General features: G+C 41.8%; 1 protein-coding gene across 1 annotated transcript in view; it reads right to left on the bottom strand.

The window, feature by feature from the left end:
* Nucleotides 1-22,101, bottom strand: part of LOC103889600 (polycomb protein SUZ12-like) — a 53,781-nt gene that overhangs the window by 24,207 nt on the left and 7,473 nt on the right. The window contains exons 6-7 of the mRNA XM_063718631.1: nt 19,193-19,261; nt 5,282-5,331 (exon numbers count right to left, since the gene is read on the bottom strand). The gene's annotated coding sequence lies outside the window, so the exon portion shown is untranslated. The remainder of the gene's footprint in view (nt 1-5,281; nt 5,332-19,192; nt 19,262-22,101) is intronic.

Below are 22,101 nucleotides of genomic sequence, written 5' to 3'. Positions count from 1 at the left end.
CAATTTTTTTCTTCTCCTAAAATCTACTGGAAAAATTATTAAGATAACATTTGAATTAAATTAGTTACTATTATACATGTTTCATTATGAATGCATAGAGACAACTAAACTAAAAAGTTCTTGATCTGACCAAGACTTGTGGCCAAAAGGATAACAAATGAATTTCAAAAAACATTAAACATTATAAAACGTAGAGACAGGGCTATTTTTAGAAGCTTTCCCCAGAATTTCTCTACAGTTTAAATGGGATAACAAAAATCAAGATATTATTTACTATCTAGAAGAATATCTTGGCTTACAAAAAATTTAGGAGTGTTAATTTTGAATACCATAGTCTATATTCTCCATGTAAATTAACTAACAAAGGCTTTACAACTTAAGGTTCTAGAGTAGTCCTCCATAACTTGTTTTTAAAGTCCCAAAGGTATTAACAGTTCATAACTGATTATTAAATCACTAATTCATCAAATAGCTTCAATAACATCCAGAACTATTATCATAGATGAATCCATGAACATACAAAAAAATTTTTTTGTTCTAAGGCATTGGGCAACACATTTTTTCTTTCTTTACTTTTTTTTTTTTGAGAGATAGAGTCTCGCTCTGTTGCCCAGGCTAGAGTGCAATGGAATGTTCTTGACTCACTGCAACCTCCGCCTCCTGGGTTAAAGCAGTTCTCCCTGCCTCAGCCTCCCGAGTAGCTGGGACTACAGGCACACGCCACCAAGCCCGGGTAATTTTTTTTTTTTTTTCTTCTTGAGTCAGTCTGACTTGGTTGCTCAGGCTGGAATGCAGTGGCACGATCTCGGCTCACTGCAGCCTGCACCTCCCAGATTCAAGCACTTCTCATGATTCAATCTCCAGAGTAGCTGGGATTACGGGGATGAAACACCATTCCCAGCTAATTTTGTTATTTTCAGTAGAGACGGGGCTTCACCATGTTGGCCAGGCTGGTCTCAAACTCCCTACCTCAGGTGATCTACCTGCCTCAGCCTCCCAAAGTGCTGGGATGAGCCATTGCACCTGGCCGGCAACACTTTTTTTCTACTTAAAAACATTCTTATTGGGGGTGTGTGTGTAAAACACATTTGATCAGTTTCTTCGGAAGTTGCATCCAGGATAAAAACACCTTAATACAGCAAAAAAATAGTCCAATGTCTAAATGCAGTAACAAAAATATTTGCCGAACAATACTCACCATGAAAATAGTACCCAAATAATCTTTGTGTATTCATTCTAAGAAGCAGTTTCAAGTAGTAATTGCCAAACAAAAGTTTTCATTTAAAAACAAAAGAGGCCGGATGCAGTGGCTCATGCCTGTAATCCTAGCCCTTTGGGAGGCTGAGGTGAGAGGATCGCTTGAGCCCGGGAGGCTGCAATGAAGCAAGACTGCTCACTGCACTCCAGCATGGGTGACAGAGCAAGACTCTGTCTAAAAAATAATTAATAGTAAGAAAATAAGAAGAAAAAATCACATTTTAAGAATTAAAAAATTTTTTTGCTTGTTTTGAGAGAGGGTCCCACTATGTTGCCCAGACTCTATTCAAACTCCTAGGCTCAAGCAATCCTCCCAGCTCAGCCTCCTCAGTAGCTGGAAATACAGGCAAGCATCACTGCTCCTGGTACATTTTAGAGAACTTCATGTTGGTTTTCTATCCTGGTTTCTTAAAAATATTATTGAAGACAAAAAAGGTACAAATAAACCTTGGATGGAAAAGAAACACAATATATCTACTTCCAACTTCTACTAGTTTCAAAGTTATAACAGAAATTATTTTCAACATAGGCGTGGTGGCTCACGCCTATAATCCCAGCACTTTGGGAGGCCGAGGTGGGCGAATCACTTGAGGCCAGGAGTTTGAGACCAGACTGGCCAACCTGGTGAAATGAAATCCTGTCTCCATTAAAAATATAAAAATTAGGGGTCGGGCTCGGTGGCTCATGCCTATTGAAATCCCAGCACTTTGGGAGGCCGAGGCGGGCAAATCACCTGAGATCGGGAGTTCAAGAGACCAACCTGACCAACATGGAGAAACCCCATCTCTACTAAAAATACAAAAAATTAGCGGGGCATGGTGGCGCATGCCTGTAATACCAGCTACTCTGGAGGCTGAGGCAAGAGAATTGCTTGAACCCAGGAGGTAGAGGTTGTAGTGAGGCGAGATTGCGCCATTGCACTCCAGCCTGGGCAACAAGAGCGAAACTCCATCTCAGAAAAAGAAAAAAAAATTAGCTAGTGTGGTGGCACCCGCCTGTAATCCCAGATACTTGGGAGGCTGAGGCATGAGAATCACTTGAACCTGGAGGCAGAGGCTGCAGTGATCTGAGATCAAACCACTACACTCCAGCCTGGGTGACAGAGGAATTATTTTCTGGAAACAGAGGTATCAACAGAGTTCACTATCTCTTTTACTTCAATATCAAGAAAAATAAAAACAAAGTAAATCTGAGCGATTGTTGAACTTTATATATTTTGTCATGTAGATAGGAAAAAAGCTTAATATGACTACTTTCCAAAAATTTCAGTGATGGATAAACTATGTGTTCTACACAGGTCCCTGAGAACAAAGGGCTAATGAATGTATAAAATTCAAATTATAAGCTTCTGAGGAATTAAAGTCTAGACACGTCAGAAGTACCACAGAAAACAAAATACGATGACTAGAAATAAGGACTCTAAGCAGACCATTACAAATAATTTAAGGAAAACAAAAACCGTAATGCTACCCAGGTTACTTCTATATAAAAAATAGACCAGATCTAAGGTAAAAACTAGAAGTTACATTAGCTACTAATACAAATACGAGATTTCAAATTTCTTACATAAAAACCCTGACTGGGGCCAGTCTCAGTGGCTCACACCAGTAATCCCAGCACTTTGGGAGAATGAGGTGAGAGGATCACTTGAGACCAGGAGTTTGAGACCAGCCTGGGAAATGTAGTGAGATTCCATCTTAACAAAAAAAAATTTTTTTAATTAGCCAGGCATCGTGGGGACGCCTGTAGTTCCAGCTACTCAGGAGGCTGAGGCAGGAGGATCACTTCAGCCCAGAAGTTGATCATACCACTGCACTCCAGCCTGGGTGACACGAGCAAGACCCCATCTAAACAAACAACCAACCCCCAAAGAGTCATTAAAAAATGGTTATATTAGAGCATTTTGACAATTGGCCAACTGGCAAGGTTGTCTTTTTGTCTTTTTTAGACAGTGTCTCACTCTGTCACTCAGGCTGGAGTACAGTGGTGTGATCTTGGCTCACTGCAGCCTCAACCTCTAAGACTCAAGCAATCCTCCCACCTCAGCCTCCTGAGTAGCTGAGACTGCAGAATAGCTGGAACTACAGGCATGTGCCACTGTGCCCAGTTAATCTTTTTTTACTTCTTACAGATAGGTTCTCCCTATGTTGCCCACAGATAGGTTCTCCCTATGTTGCCCAGGCAAGCCTCAAGCAATTCTTCCATCTCAGCCTCCCAAGGTGTTGACATTATAGCTGTGAGCCACCATGCCCAGTCTAATAATTTGGGATTTTTTGGAGACAGGGTCTCACTCTGTTGCCCAGCCTGGAGTAGAGTTGTGCAATCATAGCTCACTGTAACCTTGAATTCCTGAGCTTACACCATCCTGCCATCTTGGACTTCCAAGTACCTAGAACTACAGGACATACCACCATATCTGGCTAATTTTTGTAGAGATGGGGTCTGTGTTGCCCAGGCTGGTCTTGAACTCCTGGCTTCAAGTCATCTTCCCACCTCAGCCTCCCAAAATGCTGAGATTACAGACATGAGCCACCAGGCCAGGCCTCATTTTCTTTCTTTCTTTTTTTTTTTTTTTTTTAAAGACAGAGTCTCACTGTCACCAGGTTGGAGTGCAGTGGGATGATCTTGGCTCACTGCAACCTCCAACTCCCGGGGTTCAAGCCATTCCCCTGCCTCAGCCTCCCAAGTAGCTGGGACTACAGGTGTGTACCACCACGCCCAGCTAGTTTTTTTTGTATTTTAGTAGAGACGGGGTTTCACCATGTTAGCCAGGATGGTCTCGATCTCCTGACCTTGTGATCCACCCGCCTCGGCCTCCCAAAGTGCTGGCATTACAGGCGTGAGCCACCATGCCCGGCCCACCAGGACTCATTTTCAATCTTTGTTTCTTAATAAACGATACCAAGACAACCAACCTGGCATGTTTCTAATAATGGTTTTATTCCATTGCATAATAATAAGATATGCCATATACACAAAATTACGATGGATAAGCTGATAAGTAATTTTCCCTTTTTTTTTTTTTTTGAGATGGAGTCTCGCTCTGTCGCCCAGGCTGGAGTGCAGTAACGCAATCTCAGCTCACTGCAACCTCCAACTCTCAGGTTCAAGCGATTCTTCTGCCTAAGTCTCCCAAGTAACTGGGACTACAGGCACCCACCACCATGCCTGGCTAATGTTTATATTTTTAGTAGAGATGGGGTTTCACCATATTGGCCGGGCTGGTCCTTAACTCCTGACCTCACGATACACCCGCCTCAGCCTCCCAAAATGTTGGGATTACAGGCGTGAGCCACTGCGCCCGGCCGTATTTTTCCATTTTTGAAACACCTCTAATTCTTTCCAGCATGCTTTGAGCTTTTACTGGAGTAATATACTCTATAATTTCCTTTGAATAATATCTAAAATATTAATATATGCCATTGGTAATAGTGGTTATTTCAGTTGTTTTACTGTGTTTTTTAAAAACATGACACAGTATATTAATTCAAAATGTTTATGCATAAAAGGTTCTACCGAGGAGATTCTTTACCTATTGAAGTTCTAAGACAATTTGTTAAAATCTTCACCATTAGCCAGGCGTGGTGGCTCACGCCCCCTTGGGAGGCCAAGGCGGGTGGATCATGAGGTCAGGAGTTCAAGACCAGCCTGGCCAGCATGGTGAGACCCTGTCTCTACTAAAAATACAAAAAATTAGCCAGGCATGGGGCGCATGCCTGTAATCCCAGCTATTCAGGAGGCTGAGGCAGGAGAATTGCTTGAACTCGGGAGGCGGAGGCTGCAGTGAGCCAAGATCACAACATTGCACTCCAGCCTGGACGACAGAGCAAGACTCTGCCCCACCGCCCCACCAAAAACAAATTTCATCATTAGCCTTCATACCTTAAAGCTCAAAAACATCAGAATCAACATCTTTTCCATTAAACATAATTTTATAAATTTACACTCAGAAGCCCCACTTTTTTTACATTCATAAAGGTATCTTGCTATTAAAATGCCACTTTATTTACTTTTAAGTACATACCATTTTTGTGGAAGAGACCAGTAAACGTAAGCTGCAAATGAGCTGACAAGCTAAAAAAAAAAAAAAAAAGGAAATATTTTATCATTTTAATGCTCAGTAGTAAAATAACCTAGACTTTAAAGTATAACATTGAAATCAAAGTTACTTCAACTAATTTATAAATATTTGTACTCAATTGTTATTCAGGCCCATGACTCTGCTTTCCCTGTTAAATATGACATCCAAAAGTGTGTCTACACACCTAACAAAAAATAAACAACAAAAAACCCCTCACAACTCACAAAAAGTAAGAACAAAACCACAAAAACACCAGAGCAAGGCAGAAAAAATCAGACTACCAAGTTGGAGGCCAGGTAATTTACTGTGTTTTAGTGTTCTACCTATAAAATGACAGCAAGTATGCCGTCCTATCTTTAAAAAGGAATTTTGGAGGGTTTTTGGAATTTTTTGTTTTGTTTTAATGACGCTTTAGTCAATGACTTCATCCAAAGGAAATTTTGAAAAGGGTAGCTACATCCATGCAAAAAAATTTGAATATTTTGAAGCTATGGAAATTCAACCTTCCCAATAAATGATACAGAACCATTACTTTATACTTCAAATAGCAATGAAATACACAATTACAAATCTGGTATAGAGCTATAATTTACGGTTTCAATATATCATTTTCACTGTTAGTTTTAGAAGCTACGGAAAAGCAAAAGCAAGCATGAACTAGAACTAGTGCTCCTTCTATTTTCACAAACATCTATTAACAATAGAAAAAAACTATAAGGATGGGATAAAATAAACAGAAGCATCAATAAGCTTTTGAAGTACCTTTAAACTGCAAAACAGAACACAGTTGTTTATCAGGAGACATTCATAACTTTCCTGAGCATAGTTTCCATAGTGTGACATGTACAGACATCAGATTATGGAGGGCTATACAGAGCAGATGGTGGGCAAAGGAAAGTAGTACTGATCCCTCACATAAGGCATTTACTAATGAAATAGTTGCTGGGCACTAAGGACTAGTAAAGGGCATATATATATATATATATATATATTTTTAAATGATGGTGACAATCTAGGCATTTTTATAGTCAGATGGGAACAGTTACAGAAAGACATTGTGGCAAAAGAGTACTAAGGAGCAAGTAATGACTGGAAATAAGGACATATTATGAAGAGGTCAGCCCTGTAAATTTGACCAGGACTCCTCTTTTTCTTTTTTTTGAGATGAAGTTTCGCTCTTCTCACCCAGGTTGGAGTGCAATGGCGCAATCTTGGCTCACTGCAACCTCCGCCTCCTGAGTTCAAGCGATTCTCCTGCCTCAGCCTCCCAAGTAGCTGGGATTATAGGTGTGAGCCACCGAGCCCGACTGGATTCCTCTTTTTCTAAGATAGAGAAATAAGATGCAGGAAAGAAAGACATTTCCATGGAAGATGGGGGGATATCTCCATCTACTTAGTGAAGTAGGCCATGAAACTGTCTGCTAAAAAAACTACAGTGTGGGCCGGGCGCAGTGGATCACCAGGTCAGGAGTTCGAGACCAGCCTGGCCAATATGGTGAAACCCCGTCTCTACTAAAAATACAAAAATTAGCTGGATATGGTGGCACATGGCTGTAGTCTCAGCTACTCAGGAGGCTGAGGCAGGAGAATCGCTTGAACCTAGGAGGCAGAGGTTACAGTGAGCCGAGATTGAGCCATTGCGCTCCAGCCTGGGCGACAGGGGGAGACTCCGTCTCAAAAAAAAAAACACCTACAGAGTTGGCATTTTGAAGGGCATTTCTAGAACAGTAGTACAGAAAGTATGCTAGGGGCTGGGTGCAGTGGCTCACAACTGTAATCCCAGCATTTTGGGAGGCCAAGACAGGAGGATCAAGAGATCAGAAGATGGAGACCATCCTGGCTAACACGGTGAAACCCAATCTCTACTAAAAATACAAATATTAGCCAGGCACGGTGGCGTGTGCCTGTAGTCCCAGCTACTCGAGAGGCTGAGGCAGGAGAATCACTTGAGCCCAGGAGGCAGAGGTTGCAGTGAGCCGAGACTGCATCACTGCATTCCAGCCTGGGCAACAGAGCAAGACTCCGCCTCAAAAAAACAAAAAACAAAAAACAAACAACAAAAAAGTATGCTATCAGTAGAGGACAAAATTATTACGAAGAGTAGAACTATAAGGGTCCAAGCAGAGTTAGAAAACATAGGGCCGGTGCCTATGGCCATATCACCCTGAACGCACCAAATCTCGAAAGCTAAGCAGGGTCGGTACTTGGATGGGAGAAAGCAAAAATATAAAGTTAAAAACTAAGAATGGCCGGGCGCGGTGGCTCACGCCTGTAATCCCAGCACTTTGGGAGGCCGAGGCGGGTGGATCATGAGATCAGGAGTTCAAGACCAGCCTGGCCAAGATGGTGAAACCCCGTCTCTACTAAAAATACAAAAGAAAAATGCCGGGCGCGGTGGCAGGCACCTGTAATCTCAGCTACTCGGGAGGCTGAGGCAGGAGAATCGCTTGAACTCAAAGGGCGGAGGAATCACTTGAACTCGGAGGGCGGAGGTGGCAGTGACCAAGATCCCGCCACTGCACTCCAGCATGGGCGACAGAGTGAGACTCCGTCTCAAAAAACAAAAAACAAAACACAAAAAGACAAAAAAACCCCTAAGAACCACCAACACAACTTAAGTATCAGCTGGGCATGGTGGCTCATGCCTGTAATCCTAGCACTTTGGGAGATGAGGCGGGACGGGAGATGAGGCGGGACAGGAGATAAGGTGGGATGGGAGATGAAGCGGGTGGATCACGAGGTCAGGAGATCAAGAACCATCCCGGCTAACACCGTGAAACCCAATCTCTACTAAAAATACAAAATTAGCCAGGCGTTGTGGCATGCGCCTGTAGTCCCAGCTACTCAGGAGGCTGAGGCAGGAGAATCACTTGAACCCAGGAGGTGGAGGCTGCAGTGAGCCAAGATTGTGCCACTGCACTCCAGCCTGGGCGACAGAGCGAGACTGTCTCAAACAAACAAACAAACAAAAAATCGTGTACAATAGGAGTCTTAAAAACGTATTCTGTATAAGCAACTCATATATTATAAACATTTTTACATAAATCAGATAATTTCTACATGCTATTTTACTAAAAAGACAGCATTATCCTAGGAAAAGTTCCATAAATACTACCTTACATAGCAGAATTAGCTAAAACCCAAAACATAAGTGAAAGAGGAATATTCTACAATTCTCACATTAGAAGATAATCCACCAGTCACAACAAATCTATCCTACTTTGTTGCTTCAATTAAACCTACATACTAAGTCCAGATTAACTTTCATAAGAATCTTTTTATCTATCATTCCTTTCTCCACATCTACTGAGACCCCAACTACCAAATCTTTTGTCTAACTGCTGAAATGGTTCTCATTTCTTGTTCTACGAAAGCCTTACATACGAAAATAGAATCGAATTTAGAGAGTCAGAAAATCCAAGTTTGAATTCTGGTGCCACTTATTCGCTGTGGTCTGTTATCTATAAAATGAGGATATTTTGTCTCACAGTGTGAGGCTTAAGATTTTGTTTTTTGCTTTCAGACAGGGTCTCGTTGTGTCACCCAGACTGGTGTACAGTGGCACAATCTAGGCTCACTGCAACCTCCAACTTCCAGGCTCAAACGATCCTCCCACCTCAGCCTCCAAGAGTAGCTGAGACTACAGGCATGCACCATCACGCCTGGCTAATTTTTGCATGTTTGTGGAGTCAGGGTTTTGCCATGTTGCCCAGGCTGGTCTCAAACTCCTGAGATCAAGAGATCCACCTGCCTCAGCCTCCCAAAGTGCTGGGATTACAGGTGTGAGCCATTGCGACTGGCCTGTTTAAGGTTTTAATTCTATTATTTTTTTTTTCTTTTAGAGACAGGGTCTCGCTATGTTGCCCAGGCTGGTAATGAACTCCTGGGCACAAGTGATCATCCCACCTCAGCCTCCCCAAGTGCTGCGATTATAGGCATGAGCCACTGTGCCCAGTCAGGCTTGCAGAAAGTAATAAAGTATCCAGCAAAATTCTCTCTCTTCTACAAAGACCCTAAACCCAATCAATCAAGAGCTAAATGACCACTTTATCCCTTTACAAGCACTCTTATTTACCACTATTTTTCCATATACATCATTTTATTAGTGTCCCTAGCACCTAGCAGTGTCTTACAGAAAGTGACCCAACAAATTTTTTTCATAAGATAATGTCCTCCTAGAGTAATACAAATTTAAAGGTCAGGAATGATGGCCCATTACATTGCAGTACTATTAGTATTATTTACATTATTTTTCTGAGAAGTGTGAGGGTAAGCTCCAACTCTGAAATGCCAGAAAGATCTTACATTTATTTACCCCAGAGAATATTTTAAATCAGTGTTACTTAAAATGTTGTCTACAAACTGAGGTCATTAGGAAAAATCTTACCATTCTATAACAACTCAAGAAATTGAGAATACTACTAACAACACACTGAAAATTAACAAATAAACAAAATGATCTTTCACCACAGGTGATTTGAGACAATTTAAATGGTACATTATACCTTACATAGGATAGCCTGTATAACCAGCTTTGTTTTGTTTTTTCTTTGAGATGGAGTGTCACTGTAGCCCAGGCTGGAGTGCAGTGGCATGATCTCAGCTCACCGCAACCTCCCACCTGGGTTCAAGTGATTCTCCTGCCTCAGTCTCTGGGTAGCAGGGATTACAGGTGCCCGCCACCATGCCAGGTTAATTTTCCTATTTTTGGTAGAGATGAGGTTTCACCACGTTGACCAGGCTGTTCTAGAACTCCTGACCTCAGGTGATCCACCCGCCTCGGCCTCCCAGTGCTGAGATTACAGGTATGAGTACTGTGCCCAGCCAACCAGCCATTATTATACTAGTGTTTCGTTGTGAGAAAGAATTTTTTTTTTTTTTTGAGCTGGAGTCTCGCTCTGTCACCCAGGCTGGAGTTCAATGGCGTGATCTCAGCTCACTGTAACTTCTGCCTCCCAGGGTTCAAGCCATTCTCCTGTCTCAGCCTCCTGAATAGCTGGGAGTCAGACACATGCTGCCATGCCCAGTTAATTTTTTGTATTTTTTAGTGGAGAGCGGTTTCGTCGTATTGCCCAGGCTGGTCTCAAACTCCTGAGCTCAGGAAATCCACCTGCCTCGGCCTTCCAACGTGCTAGGATTACAGGTGTGAGCCACCATACCCAGACTTTAAGAAAGAATTCTAAATTTCAATTAACCAATTTTAAAAGGAACATTGGGGCCAGGCACGGTGACTTCACACCTATAATCCCAGCACTTTGGGAAGGAGGCAGGGGGAACCACTTGAGGTCAGGAGTTGGAGACCAGCCTGGCCAACATGGTGAAACCTTGTCTCTACTAAAAATACAAAAAATTAGCTGGGCGTGGTGACACCTGCGTGTAATCCCGGTTACGCAGGAGGCTGAAGCAGAAGAATAGCTTGAACCTGGGAGGCGGACATTGCAGTGAGCCAAGATCACACCACTGCACTCCAGCCTAGGTGACAGAGCAAGTCTCAAAAATAAATAAATAAATAATAAATAAAGGTGACATTGGGAATGTGACTTGCTATGCATGATTTCCCCTTCCTCACCTAAAAGTAAACACTCTGGCTGGGCACAGTGGTTCACGCCTGTAATCCCAGCACTTTGGGAGGCCGAAGCGGGCAGATCACAAGGTCAGGAGTTCGAGACCAGCCTGACTAACGTGGTGAAACCTTGTCTCTACTAAAAACACAAAAATTAGCTGGCCGTGGTGGCAGGCATCTGTAATCCCAGCTACTCAGGAGGCTGAGGCAGGAGAATCGCTTAAACCTGGGAGGCGGAGGTTGCAGTGAGCCGAGATTGCGTCACTGCACTCCAACCTGGGCAACAGAGCGAGACGCCGTCTCAAAAAAAAAAAAGTAAACACTCTGATATGTACCTAGAATAAAGTGTACCAAGGATCCCTCCCATAGGTAGTTTGTTCCAAGGAAAAGGGCAAAGTTTTCTCTCCCTTCTCTCTCCCCTCTCTTGCAGCTACTTTGTCCACATCTTAATTGATTAGGCTGGACCAGATGAACGGGAGGAAAAGAAACATGTAAGGTTGGTCAGGACTATTTGGTTTTAGGCCACAAAAAAATCTAGTTTAGATGACCAGAATAAGATATAAGAAACTTAGTTCATCTATGTGATGTGCTCCCTGTATCTTCTCAGGAAGTAAGACACATGATAACAAGAAATCAGGTAGAGAATTTGAAATTTTGAGATGCAAATTTCAGCATTCCAAGCACAAACATCTGACAGTTCTGATACAGTCTACAGAAAATGATGCTAAGCTAATTCATAAGAGACTAACACTTTGAAATCTAATTCAAGGAAGAGCCTCCCATTTTAAGAACAGCCAGATCCCACAGAGGAAGTAGTTTTTATGACAAGAGGAGACCAAGATTAGTGCCTTTAATTTATATACATGAATCTGCTAGCGGCAGGAATAAGGGTTCATTTTAAGGGCATGGCAGTATTACCTCAAAATAGGACAAGTCTGATGATCTACTTGGTTTCTATAGTTAGATGTTAGCTATTCAACTTTTGTCATATACATTTTATCCTATGATATGTAAAGCTGAGAAACTCGTGTCTACATCAAGTCCAATATTCTGAAATCCAGGATCTCAAAATATAGGGGTTAGACGCACTTTGTAATGAGAAGATAAAGCTGAATAGTGGATGATGTGTGTGTGTCTATTAATTATAAATGGATCACTCTGCAGAAGTACTGTGAAGAAAACAAAGGAATTACTACAAAACCAAAAATTATACAAGGAATATTTTTACAATTTGTTCTTGAATATTCAAATTTTTAAGAATCAGATACGCTCAAGCGGCAACTGATGAGGCACCTTCAAGAGTAAGTATGCAAAAAGAAATGTATAGCCAGGTTCTGAAAAAAGAACAAAAACTCAAGACTGAAAAGATGACAATTTGAAAACAACTTCAAAGCTTATAGTCAAGGCAAAATGTATTAAAAAAAAAAGAAAGGGAAAACATCAGATCTTATTAATGGTGGGAAAAACACACAACCAACCTAAGAGGTAGTCTACAGATTTTATTTATTTATTTATTTTGAGACGGAGTCTCCCTCTGTCACCCAGGCTGGAGTGCAGTGGTGCGATATCTGCTCACTGCAACCTCCGCCTCCTGGGTTCAAGCAATTCTCCTGCCTCAGCCTCCCGAGTAGATGAAATTACAGGTGTACACCGCCATGCCCAGCTAATTTTTTATTTATTTATTTATTTTTGAGACAAGAGTTTCACTCCGTAGCCAGGCTGGAGTGCAGCGGTGTAATCTCGGCTCACTGCAACCTCCGCCTCCCAGGTTTAAGCAATTCTCCTGCCTCAGCCTCCCGAGTAGCTAGAAATACAGGCACGTGCCACCACACCCAGCTAATTTTTGTATTTTTACTAGAGACAGGGTTTAACCATGTTGGCCAGGATACTCTCAATCTCTTGACCTCATGATCCGCCTGCCTTGACCTCCCACAGTGCTGGGATTACAGGCGTGAGCCACTGCACCTGGCCTAATTTTTTGTATTTTTAGTAGAGATGGGGTTTCACCACGGTGGTCAAGCTGCTCTCGAACTCTTCACCTCAAGTGAACCGCCTGCCTTGACCTCCCAAAGGGCTGGGATACAGGCGTGAGTCACCATGCCTGGCCAGCCTAAAGATTTTAAAATGCAGCTAAATGTACAAAATAGAAAAGTAGGAAAAAATCATTAATACAATAGTTCTCTTAAAAATAATTTAATACGTCGGATGCAGTGGCTCACGCCTGTAATCCTAACACTTTAGGAGGACAAAGTGGGCAGATCACACAGTAGTTCGAGGTCACACTGGGCAATATGGTGAAACCTCATCTCTACAAAAAGTACAAAAGGGGCTGGGCGCGGTGGCTCACGCCTGTAATCCCAGCACTTTGGGAGGCTGAGGTGGGCAGAACACGAGGTCAGGAGTTCGAGACCAGCCTGACCAACATGGCGAAACCCCGTCTCTACCAAAAATACAAAAATTAACCGGGTGTGGTGGTGTGTGCCTATAATCCCAACTACTCAGGAGGCTGAGGCAGGAGAACAGCTTGAACTCAGGAGGCGGAGGTTGCAGTGAGCCAAGATGGCACCACTGCACTCTTGCCTGGGCAACAAAGCAAGACTCCGTCTCAAAAATAAATAAATAAATACATAGTCAAAAAAGGCACATTGATTTATCAACCTACTAAAAATAAAAATGAGCTGGGCACGGTGGCTCACACCTGTAATCCCAGCACTTTGGGAGGCTGAGGTGGGTGGATCACAAGGTCAGGAGATCGAGACCATCCTGGCCAACATGGTGAAACCCCTTCTCTACTAAAAATACAAAAATTAGCTGGGCGTGGTACCGCGTGCCTATAATCCCAGCTACTCGGGAGGCTGAGGCAGGAGAACTGCTTGAACCAAGGAGTTAGAGGTTGCAGTGAGCTGAGATCGTGCCACTGCACTCCAGCCTAGCAACAGGGCGAGACTCAGTCTCAAAAAAAAAAAAAAAAAAAAATTGAGGCTGGGCATGGGGGCTCATTCCTGTAATCTCAGCACTTCAGGATGTCGAGGTGGGAGGATCACTTGAGGATAGGAGTTCAAAACTGGCCTGGGCAAGATGGAGAGACCCTGACTCTACAAAAATTCAAAAAATTAGTGAGGTGCGACAGTACATGCCCGTAGTCCCAGCTACTCAGGAGGCTGAGGCAGGAGGATCCCTTTAGTCCACGAGTTCAATCCATCAGTGACCTATCATTGTGCCACTATACTCCAGCCTCGGTGACAAAGCAAGACCTTGTCTCAAAAAATAAAAATAAGGCCAGGCATGGTGGCTCACACCTGTAATCCCAGCAATTTGGGAGGTCGAGGCAGGTGCATCACCTGAGGTCAGGAGTTTGAGACCAGCCTGGCCAATAGGTGAAACCCTGTCTCTACTGGAAAAAAAAAAAAAAAAAAAAAAAAAAATTAGCCAGGTGTGGTGGCAGGTGCCTGTAATCCCAGCTACTGGGGAGGCTGAGGCTCGAGAACTGCTTGAATCTGGGAGGCGGAGGTTGCAGTGAGCCAAGATCATGCCACTGTATTCCTGCCTGGGTGACAGAGCAAGATTTTGTCTCAAAAAATAAAAATATATGCTTGAAAATAGCCCTAATAAAAGTTCTAATTCGGGTATCCTTTGAGGGGATTTTTCTCCAGCTACTAACAGAAGACCAGGAATAGAAGAGGAATAAGGGCAAGAGAGAAGTGACATTTTGCTTCGTTTGGCCCTGGTAAACACTTGGAAGCAACTCAGATTTAAAAATCTTTTCATGATGCATTTTAGTCCATGGAGATGCACTCAGCACTCAAGAGTTGTTACCAGAGAATTCCAACATTGGGGACAGGCACGGTGGCACACGCCTGTAATCCCAGCACTTCGGGAGGCCACGGAAGGCGGATCACTTGAGGTCAGGAGTTCAAGACCAGCCTGACCAACATGGTAAAACCCTGTCTCTACTAAAAATACAAAAAGTAGCGGGGCGTGGTGGCGGATGCCTGTAATCCCAGCTACTCAGGAGGCTGAGGCATGAAAACTGCTTGAACCCGGGAAGAGGAGGTTGCAGTAAGCCGAGATCATGCTACTGCACTCCAGCCTGAGCGACAAAGCTACATTCCATCTCAAAAAAACAGCAACAAAAAAAAGATAATTCCAAAACTGGTAGGACAGCATAAGAATCCCTAGAATCCTGCTAGCATATACAACCACACAAAGGCAAGAGACTTATTCTAATCAGCCTTAGTGCCTGGTCAAAATCCATGAAAAATTCAAAACTGGAGTACCAGAAACAAGAGCTGGAAAGGATGTAAGGCATCATATCAGACCTTCTGTAAAGAAAATAAAGGCCAGGCGTGGTGGCTCACACCTGTAATCCCAGAACTTTGGGAAGCCAATCTGAAAGGATCACTTGAGGCCAGAAGTTTGAGACCAGCCTGGGCAACATAGCAAGAACCTGCCTCTATGAAAATTTAAAAATTAGCCAGGCATGGTGGTATGCACCTGTAGTCCCAGCTATTCAAGAGGCTAAGATAGGAGGATGGTTTGAGGCCAGGAGTTAGGGGCTGCAGTGAGCAGCCACTTGTGCTCCAGCCTGGGCAACAGAGCAAGACCCTGTCTCTTAGAAAAAGAAGGCTGGGCACAGTGGCTCACACCTGTAATTGCAACACTTTGAGAGGCCAAGGTGGAAGGATCACTTGAGGTCAGGAGTTTGACACCAGCCTGGCCAACATGGTGAAACCCTGTCTCTACTAAAAATACAAAAATTAGTCAGACGTGGTAGGGCATGCATGTAATCCCAGCTACTAGGGAGGCTGCGGCAGGAGAATCTCTTGAACCTGGGGGATGGAGGTTGCAGTAAGCCAAGATCGCACCACTATACTCCAGCCTGAGCAACAGTGTGAGACTCTGTCTCAAAAAAAAAAAAAAAAAAGGCTGGGCACGGTGGCTTACACCTGTAATCCCAGCACTTTGGGAGGCCGAGATGGGTGGATCACGAGGTCAGGAGATCGAGACCATCCTGGCTAACACGGTGAAACCCCGTCTCTACTAAAAATACAAAAAATTAGCCGGGCAAGGTGGTGGGCGCCTGTAGTCCCAGCTACTCGGGAGGCTGAGGCAGGAGAATGGCATGAACCCCGGGGGGCAGAGCCTGCAGTGAGCCGAGATCGCGTCACTGCACTCCAGTCTGGGTAACAGAGCGAGACTCCGTCTCAAAAAAAAAAAAAAAAAAAAAAAAGAATATAAATGGAGGAGAGATACTTTTGTGTATGACTTAAGATATTAACTTCTACTAACTAATGTTATGGAACAACAAAGATTTATCATCTTTTTTCTTTTTTTGAGACAGAGTCACATCTTGCCCAGGCTGGAGTGCAGTAGCACAATCTTAGCTCACTGCAACCTCTGCCTCCCGGGTCCAAGGGACTCTCCTGCCTCAGTCACCCAAGTAGCTGGAATTACAGGTGTACACCACCTCGCCTGGCTGAATTTTGTGTTTTTTGTAGAGAAAGGGTTTTCCCCTGTTGGCCAGGGCAGTCTCAAATTCCTAGCCTCAAGTGATCCACCCACCTCAGCCACCAAAATGCTGGGATTATAGGTGTGAGCCACTATGCCCGGCCTGTGTTATCTTTGACAATAGATTTTAGAAGCAAATATTTATACTGCTGGCATCATATACTGGTGTTTAGGGTCCTTCTTACAACCCTGTGTGATAGGTTTAGGAGAAAAATAAGATTACCTTAATTTGAAATAAGAAATAGATTAAAGGAGGCTGGGCGCAGTGACTCACACCTGTAATTCCAGCACTTTGGGAGGCTGAGGTGGGGCAGATCACCTGAGGTCAGGAGTTCAAGAAAAAATTAGCTGGGTGTGATGGCGGGCACCTGTAATCCCTGCTACTTGGGAGACTGAGGCAGGAGAACGCGGGAGGCAGAGGCTGCAGTGAACGGAGATCACGCCATTGCACTCCAGCCTGCTCAACAAGAGCAAACCTCCATTTCAAAATAAATAAATAAATAAATACAAAAATTGGCCAGGCTTGGTGGCTCACACCTGTAATCCCAGCACTTCGGGAGGCCAAGGCAGGTGGATCACTTGAGGTCAGGAGTTCAAGACCAGCCTGGCCAACATGGTGAAACTCTGTTTCTACTAAAAATACAAAATTAGCTGGGTGTGGTGGTGCACGTCTGTATTCCCACCTATTCAGGAGGCTGAGACAGGTGAATCGCTTGAGCCCGGGAGGTGGAGGCTGTAGAGCCAAGATCGCGCCACTGCACTCCAGCCTCAGCAAGGAGGAGACTTGGTCTCAAAAAAAAAAAAAAAAAAAAAAGAAAAAGGCTGGGTGTGGTGGCAGGCGCCTGTAATCCTAGGTAATTGGGAGGCTGAGGCAGGATAATTGCTTGAATCCAGGAGGTGGCAGTTGCAGTGAGCTGAAATAGCACCACTGCACGACTCCATCTCAAAAAAAAGAAATAGATTAAAGAAAGTTAATAATGTAGGGTCTTAGCAGTAAACTGAAAATGATACACTTTCTTAATTCATCTTTAGTGCCTCTGGGAGCAATACTGAGACATTCATAAGAATCTTGAGAGGCTTAAATGGCCAACTCACTGGTCCTAGCTAGACCCTAAAGACTGAAAAAATTCTCTTCCAAAACTACGAGCAGGAATTCATGTAACCCTCTGATTTTAATCTTTGAGTTGCTATTGAACCCACCGGGTGAAAAGGAACAAAATTACTGGGGAAACAATTGTTCAGAGAGAATTGCACAGTATGTATCTCCCACACACTCTTACTTAGGGAAGCTCTGTAATTTCAAACCCAATGTCACAATGAGATAGTAATAGGGTTTAGTAGTGAAGGTAAACCTTGATGAGGAAGATGAAGAAAAGAGTCAAGTGTTCTTGTTGGTGGTTCATGCTTCCTTCTCACTTGAACCCTGAAATGACTATAGGGCAAACTTTTAATGTGGGCAGGAGAAAAGCAGCAGGGAGGTCAGACCAGGATCTTACTACAGTCTGTATTTTAAGTAAAAAAGGCCCTGAGGATCCCAAGAGCTCTGTCTAGGGTGGATGACCAGACAAGAATCTGGAATATAAATTCCAGTAAAGAAAAATGTGTGTGCACTGGGAATATTCTCAGTTCTATCTTATAGGGTCCTCCCCGGGCATTAACAGATATAACAGGTAACAATTCAGGATCTCAGCTTCTAGAATGGACTATCACAGTTTATTTACAAGTCAGGATTGCCTAGACATGGAAATATAAATTATACTTCAACCCCACAAGATTGCAGGATATAAAATAAAAAATATCATTTTACAATCCAAGTAAAAAAAATCACTTAATTCCAAAGCCAAACTTTAAATATAAGGAAGCCAAACTGAAAAAAAGGAAGTCTTTTACCAGTCAACAGAACAATGGGAAAACAATGAGATGCATAAATGATGCATCATTAAGTGTATATCCTATCTAAATTCGTAAGCTGTGATTTAAAACTAGAAGGAAAAGAAAAATGCATTGTGACAAATTTTCCAACTCTATTTTTTCAAGAATCTAATATTTTTAGTTCTGCATTCTCTCTAAAGGTAGTTAATGAATGAACAAACACCACCCAAGCTGCTGTTTCTCTTTAGACTATTCAATTTTCTATCAAAAATATCAAAAAATAAATAGAAGCATACTATCTAGAGTAGACAGATATTAGACTAGTCAGAATATTTAGGGATTCGTTCTAGGTATATATCTGATAACGTACAATAAGTAGATTCTGTCCAAATGTTCACGTTTCTGAAACTACGTGAGAAACATATTTCAAATATGAAATAAAAGTTATGAATATGTTGCCTGACAGATTTAAATGAGAAGAAAAAGATGGAAAAAAGAGAACCCCTCTCATATTTGAGAATAACTTACAAGATACGTGATATTGTGAAGTCCCTGCCACGGTACCTAGCACATATACTATAAATGTGAGTATCCCTCTTTAAATGAGGTGGTAGAGTTAAGACCAACGGCTGAAGTCAGAGGTTTCGCTCAAAATGGAAGAAACTGGTAATAAAGACAAACAATAATAAATACACCTACACTGGAGGTATTCAAGCCACAGCTTAAGTATTCCCTGCCAGTAATGCTACAGAAATTAATTTCTGACTTGTGTGTGAGTTTGGACCAAACTGACTGACCTCTAAGATTCCTTCTAACTCCTTATATCAAGGTGATCACTAGGAAAATGATCACTGTAATTTTTCCTCTTTCCTAAAGTATATCACTTAATGTAAACTGATAGGTTATCTTACCTATGAGATTCTTGCTCTCCTTTCATTTTCTCTACTTTTGATAACATATCATCAACTTTAAATGTTTTCCTGGAAGAAAGAGATAAACAAAATAATCACTTCTCAACTGGAAAAAAGAAACAAATTATACTTTATTGTCACTCTAACAGGCAAGATGGAAATCAGATTTTGATTATTTTTAGTAAGATAAATTATGGATGATTAGCCATAACAATGAATACTATGGAGACGGTGTATAATACAGCACACAAGCCTTCAAGCCCCATCTAAAACGCTAACTTGTTTTCATTAAACCTTTTACCCAATTATTCCCAAACCAGTGATTTCTCCTTACCCATGGTACTGGGTTTATATTTATTTTGACACTTAGTTTTCATTCAGTTTCCTACATGTAAAACTCATGTAAATATTTTATTTCTCCTACTAGATTATACACTCCTGAAGGGCAGTAATTGCTCTTCTTCAAGGAAAGCTATGCAGTGCTGGCATAGTGCCTTATACTTGGTAGGTATTCAAGTATCTGTTGAATTAAGCCAAACAAATATAAATTATGTGTATTCTGAAACACTTAATACGTCTACTAAGCGACACAACAAATATGTACTAGCACCATCACATAAAAAAAGAAATATTCTATAAAATATATTTGAAGTTCATAAGGTATCCTCAAAGATTATCAGCAAAGCCTAAAGCTCAATGATGTCATATTAAAGAGATGGTTGTTGACATCATGAAAAAATTTTGAAGTTAGGGAATGATCCATCAAATCGTAATAAAACTATTAGCTTTTAACTTGACAAGTTTAAGAGAAAAAAGCTATTTCCCAAAAAATAGAAACTTAAGTATAACTTCTCAAAGCAATTAAAGAATGAATGGATTGTAAAACAAGCCTCATCTTAGTTCTTAAGGTGGTCTATGACATGTTCTAGAGATAGAGTCTAAAAACCTATACCCATATATAATTTAATTAGAAAAAATGTTTCTCTTTATACTCACATAGTCCCTTCCTCTTTAGGACCTGAAAAGCCACATGTATTCCACATCAATTTATTACTTTATAATGCTTGAATGCAGACACCAAAAATTACGAATGATCTCATTCCTCAAAAAGAGCTTTTCTTGTTTGTGTTTTTTTTTTTTTTGGTTGTTTGTTTTGTTTTGTTTTTGAGATGCGAGTGTCACTCTTGTTGCCCAGGCTGGAGTACAATGACGTGATCTCGGCTCACTGCAACCTCCACCTCCTGGGTTCAGGCAATTCTCCTGCCTCAGCCTCCCGCGTAGCTGGGATTACAGGTGTGCACCACCACGCCCGGCTAATTTTTGCATTTTTAGTAGAGACAGGGTTTCACCATGTTGGTCAGGCTGGTCTTGAACTCCTGACCTCAGGTGATCTATCCACCCCTGTCTCCCAAACTGCTAGGATTAAAGGTGTGAGCCACCATGTCTGGCCAAAAAAGAGCTATTTATTGTATTCAACTACTGTAAAAATTATCAGTAGAGAAACGTTAATGTAAATGTATTATAGTAAACTACTGATATTACAGCAGAATTGATACAATCTATATTTCAAGTGAATGAGAAGAGCCTCCATAGCGAAGATCTTAAGGGAAAAAAAGCTGCTCTCTTTACCTTTAGAGTTACTGAAAACTTCAATATTAAAGTTTCATCCAATAGAGTATAGTAAGAAGTGCTTTCTGAAGGATGGCAATATATTTTCAATCTCCACAGATAAGAGAGAAAAAAGAACAAAAATAAAGGACTCTTTTAGGCTAGTTGCAAAGAGCTATTCAGTATAAATACTGAAAGTTACTATTGAGGAGGGCCAAGAAATTACTGGAAACTTTTCAGAATAATGTTTATGTAATGATTAAGAAATTCTGTCTGCAGAAAAAGACTGTACGTTCTAAGGTTCATCTCGTCTACCTTTATGAAGCTGTATACAGGAGAAGTGAACAGAATTGAATATTAACCATTTGAAACAGATAAGATCACAAAAGCAACCCAGCCTTCCTTAGGAAAAAAACAAAACAAACCTTATAAGCAACTATATAAAAGCCGCTCCTCCCCCAACACCAAGTATTTCTGTTCTTTAGAAAGGTAATGTTATTGTAGGTCAGATTTAAAGTAGGAAATAATTCTCAAAAGGTCATCGAAAAGGAGAATATTTAAAAATTCAAGAAATTTCAGAAAATTTTCTTGGGAGACTTCAGAAACAGCTTACACAAAATCTAGCAAGATGGATTCAATAAAAGATGCCCTTCTCGTGACCTATTATTTCTACTTTGTTGGGGCAGTGTTAGCCTATACAAGTTGAATACCTCTAGAAAGAGTAAAGCACAAGCTGACTTTAATAAATATACCAGAATTAATATCACAACTGAGAGTATGACTTTAAAGGGAGTGATATGCTTATTCCAACAATGGATATTATGTTGTTGTAATAGCAAAAAAGGAGTTCTGAAAACATTTTGAGAAAAGACGACAATCACTGGGCCAAATCTGCCACCTTCCAAAGTCACCAACTACGCTGAAGACAACAGCAAACGAGTTGTGCTTTAATTTCTTAATAACTAGTCCTAATAAGTAATAAGATCAGGCATCTAACAAGATGATTAAACGATTCCCATACTTTTTTTTTTTTTTTTTTTTTTGAGACACAGTCTCCCTCTACTGCCCAGGCTAGAGTGCACCGGCACATTCATAGCAACCTTCGAACTTCTGGGCTCAAGTGACCCTCCTGCCTCAGCCTCCTGAGTATTTGGGACTACAGTCATGAGCCACCACGCCCAGCTAATTGTTTTAATTTTTTGTAGATATAGGGCCTCGCCATGTTGCCAGGGCTGACCCTATAACTCTCGCCTTTAAATGTAAACTTGTTCACTTGATATGCTCAAATAAATATAATCTTG

Source organism: Pongo abelii, chromosome 19, assembly GCF_028885655.2.
Source record: "Pongo abelii isolate AG06213 chromosome 19, NHGRI_mPonAbe1-v2.0_pri, whole genome shotgun sequence".
In the NCBI taxonomy this organism is placed as follows: domain Eukaryota; kingdom Metazoa; phylum Chordata; class Mammalia; order Primates; family Hominidae; genus Pongo; species Pongo abelii.
The sequence above is the reverse complement of the archived record's forward strand: the minus strand, read 5'-3'. Positions and strand labels throughout refer to the sequence as shown.